Genomic DNA, 4,920 nt, shown 5'->3' with positions numbered 1-4,920 from the left:
TTTGCTGTTTGGTGACATCTGCTGGAGGAAAACAGCACTTACTCACAAAAAGGTTTGACTCCCAGTTAGGTTATTGCTGATGATGAAATTATTAATATTATCGCCATAACTACCAATGCTGATTGTGATGTTCAATGTCCGCTTTACAACGAAATGACTCTGTTTGTGTTCATCAGCTTTCTTTAAATACTGTCTATGTTCCCCTTTGTCGTGGCTGTTGAATAGTTGAATAGTTGCACTTTTTACTGAACGGCTTTGACAGCTGCAGTTTATAGGGCTATCAATCAATTAACCGTTATTCTAAAGTGTCAAATTAAGTTTTAAAAAATGTAACAATTTTCATTTCAGACGTTTCAGTGTGATTCTTTTGTATATCCTACAGTCTAAAATCCTAAGACTCTTCATTTACTATCATAAGTGACAAAGAAAAACTGAAAATTCTCACATTTAAGAAGGTGGAACTAGCAAATTATTGACATTTTTGCTTGAAAAATGACGGAAATGATTAGTGGATTATCAAAACATTTGGTGATTGATTTTCTTTCAATCAGCTAATAAATTAATTGACTATTCTGCAGTTTTAATAACACATTCATACGTCCATGTTAATAATATCGTATATGTAAATATATCAATCACAGGGACCATTTAACTCTCGAAAGAGCAGTTTTACTTTTGGTATTTTATACTTTTTACTGAATGTAGTTCTGTACTTTTACTTAAGTATGACTTTGACTGCAGGGCACCGGTTTTAAGAAGTATGTTATTTCTAAAATGTTGTTATCTTACTTTGACTCAATACTTTGAGTAAACTGTCTGAGTACTTTCCCCACTGCCCCTGCTGTCACAGTGATGATACCTCAGTATGATTGGCTGTCTTACATAATAAGACCATCTTGTGCCAAAGTCATCTCTCTCCACCTGTGCATTCACAGACACACCTGCAGTTGATGATGGCCTGCTGTTTGTCCACATGTTCACATGCAAACTGAGGTAAGCCTATGTGTTATCGGTTGTTACTTGACATGTTGCTGTTTACATATCCAACCTTTTCCAAAGTGACCTACCGTTGGCTTTGTTTGACTAAATGACAGCGACAGCCTAGCCTACTGCTTGCGGTGCCCCTGCAAAGTGCCTATATTTATTTTCTAAAGGACAGGAGGGATTCTCTTCATGCGTGCCAAAACACCTGCGACTTGTGTTTTTCTTAATGTAAAATTCTACACTCCAGTGTTGTCTTGACAGATATTAACTCAACAGAAAAACAGCAGTTGTCTACTACTACTACTGTCTGTATGGTGCATCATTAAACACCATGTTAAGTGTCGAGTTTCACTGCCTTCAGTCAAGTGAAGCAGTGAGAGGGAGAGAAGTGGTCGAGGTGGAAAATTTGGCGAGAAAGAAGCACATGGTCAAGCAGCGGCAATAAACCAGCAATTGAAATCTTCAGCACAGGCCTGATAACACAAAGGATTAATGCTGCAGTGGCAGATCTACTTCAGGCCTGCATGGGTGCAAGAGGTTTTAACATGGCATGGGGCAGTGATTATTGATCCCCAAATAAAAATGTACCACTTTTGCAAGTACATTTCTAAAATAGCCTGGATTAACAGACCTTTTTTTGCATCTAAACTTAACTCCAGCTGCCCAAAAATAGCCTTTATATGACTCTGATGGCTAATGCTTTGATTTAGGCTACCTGTAGTGTGAACAATTTAGTAAAGCAACACCGATCTCCACACATTAATAGCCTTTAAATAATTTGACCCCAATAATTACAGATGGTATATACTCAGTTAAATTCTGTCTTAAATAATTAGCTGTAATCAAAGAATGAGTGATATTTAAACTATCATGGCTAAAATATTAAATAATGAATACAGCCTATTTGTGTCCAGACCCATGTGCTGCGATTAACAGATGAATGTCAGTGACGGTATATGTGAAGGCCTCTTTAAATTACCTATACATTAAGCCCCACAGTAGGAATAAAACACTTCTCGGTGAATCGTTTGTAGAATCAACTAAATGATAATTGTTGCAGCACTAAAAATGATGCACTGAAACATAATGCAGTGTAAATGAATACCCAGTCTGTGTCTGCTCAGTGGTGGCAAGATGCCCACACTGGCTTTAATTAAGGACTGACCAACATATCTTTTCCATCAATTTTCATTTTAGTGCCACTAGATTTCTTTATTTACTTGGTAAAATTAAAATTGAAAAAAGAAATCAGACCTTCAGATGACCCTAATTGTGAACGTTTTTTTTGTTTTGTTTTTTTGCCTTTATTCGGACAGGACAGCTTGAGCGTGAAGGGGGAAGAGAGAGGAGGATGACATGTCGCAAAGGGCTGAGGCAGGAATTGACCCGTGGCTGCTGCAGTGAGGACAGAGCCTCTAAACATGGGGCGCCTGCTTTATCAACTGAGCTACTGGGGACCCCACCATTAGAGTTTGCAGACCAAAATCATCATCTGTCAAAACAAAGTAAGTTGTAGTTAGTGACACTTTGATTTGTAACTTTTGGTTTTAAAAGGATGTTGCTGCCTTTAAATATTTAAGAAATCAGATGGATATTTATCAGACTGTTTGTTAAAATTCTGCTCTGTTCTTCTTAAATGGAGGGAAGCTAAGATCTAGCAGTTCTTAAAGCAAAGTTTAGAGAGTTTATAAGGTTAACTAGACAGGATATGAATATAAATCTGGGTGTTCACAATGGTTGTTGTCAAGTGGGACCTGATACAGTGAAAAAAAGTAATGGTCCCAACAAAGAGTCTTGCGGCACCCCACAGTAAAGAACATGACAGTCAAAGAATTTGGGGGGTGATTTAGTGATGTCTGAAGTAAGATTTGTCTAACAACAAGAGTTTGTTTCAATCATTGCTTTAATATCTGTGTAAGATATTGCAGTTATTACCAAACAAAGCTTCTAGCTTGACTTTAGCAAGTCAAATGTACTCTCAAGTTGAGTTTCTCAAATGTCTAATATTTGTAATGATGACTCTTCACTTCTCCCAAAGGATTCTTTAACCTTTGGCTGAGTGGACTGTTGGAAAAAAAAACCCTCAGATGAAGGTTTTTCTTTTACAGTATGTCTTCATCTTAATGGTTTTGGTGGTTTGGAGTCTCACCGGGACACACAAGGCTAATGCGAAACCCAATGTGAAACCTGCATTGGGTTCCAAACTCTTGACCCCTGTGGATATCTGCAATAACAACACTCAAACTTAAATAACGGAATCGTTTGCACATATTACTCCTCTATAGGTAATGTATTTTATACATACATGTCATAAAACAGTCATAGTTCCTCTCCAAAACTGGTTAGGTTTAGAGAACAAAACTACGTGTTCAGGTTAAGGAAAAACGTCATGGTTTAGCATTTATTTTATGTTTTTGTCATTAACTTAACGTCTCGTTTTCCACATGACATAAGTCATACGTCACTAGCGTAGCATGCTAAACATACTAGCATACTAGGCTACATTGCTATTGAAAGAAGTCAACGCTGAATATGGGATGTGAAAACCAGTCTCCTGGGTGAAAGCCCTTTGCTTATTTGACCCATTTACTATCCACCCTGCCCATCTTCTTTCATATTTGTAAAACATCATGTGGACTTAGTCGCTGTTTATGCTACGTCACGTCACTTCCTCCACTGCTCCTGTAGTAATTACTGCGGCCACTTGAGGACACCGCCTTACAACAAATGTAAGTATGGGTCCTAATAAGCTGCTTGCAAAGTATACCTATGTGCTTGTTTATTCTGTTAGAGCCATCTGGCAAAACTAATGACATTCCCATAAGCCACAGCGGTATGTTTTGTTAAGTGCTATTTAGCAAATGTCAGCATGTTAAAACGCTGTGTTAAGATGAAGGTGAACCTTATGCTGCCTTAACTTCATCATGTTAGCAAGGTCATTTTTATCATGTTAGCATGCAGATATTACCATTTAGCTCAAAGCACTGCTGTCCTTTGAGCTAAATGGTAATGTCTAAGTACAACGGTAGAGAGCTGCTAACATGGCTGTAGAGCTTAGTCTAGTTTAATTAAACTTTTAGCTAATGTCCAAGATTGCAGACAATAATTTCACTGGAATGTCTTTCCGGGTTGCTCTGTCACTCAATGATCATCTCATTATCACCTTATTAGCTAAGGAAACCACCTTAACAAGTCACCTTAATCTGTTTTGTCTCTCTGCTGTCATTGCTCCTTCAGCAGTCCACAAACCACCAGCGTGGAGGCCCCCTGGAATCTCTGCCGCTGCTATTTATATAGATGTAATTGACGGGGTCATAGCTAAAGTCATAAAAAAAAGTACTATGTAAGTATTTGGTAATTTTAAGTTTTTGATATTTCTGTAAGAAAAAATAAGAAAGCCTTGTTTGCTGGGAATAATGAATCTATGATACATGTAAGTACAAGGAGTACGCTGCTCTCTCGGTTGTGTGTTTTAGGATACAGCAGACAGAAATGCAACAGCTGGATAAATCTCACCTCAGTGGCACCTTAGCTTACTGCTGTGAACACCCTCAGTGCCACCATCTGGGAGAGAGAAGGTGTTATATAACATGCAGATTCACTACTTTTCTTAGACTACAGTCAAAACAGTAAAATGGAGATGAGTTTAGCAGTTCACATTTTTATAAATAGATTGTCCTGCTATAAGCAAAACATCGCTGTCTGAACTGTTTTTCTTTTTTTTTTGTCTTAAAGCAAGTGGGACCATTGCTCAGCTGATTTTGCACAGGACAGTGTGATGTTTAAATGTCTCTTAGGGCGAGAGGATCTGCTAACATTTACAAAGCTGCTTTCACTTTTAATAACCTACCCAGACACTAATGAGACCGCTGAATGGCTCTTAGGGTCCTTTAAACCTCAAATGCATAATTTTTGCATGTGTCCATGTTACAGAGA

The sequence above is a fragment of the Plectropomus leopardus genome, chromosome 14 (genome assembly GCF_026936395.1).
Source record: "Plectropomus leopardus strain MGB_pleo_1.0 chromosome 14, ASM2693639v1, whole genome shotgun sequence".
Taxonomy (NCBI): domain Eukaryota; kingdom Metazoa; phylum Chordata; class Actinopteri; order Perciformes; family Serranidae; genus Plectropomus; species Plectropomus leopardus.
The sequence above is the reverse complement of the archived record's forward strand: the minus strand, read 5'-3'. Positions refer to the sequence as shown.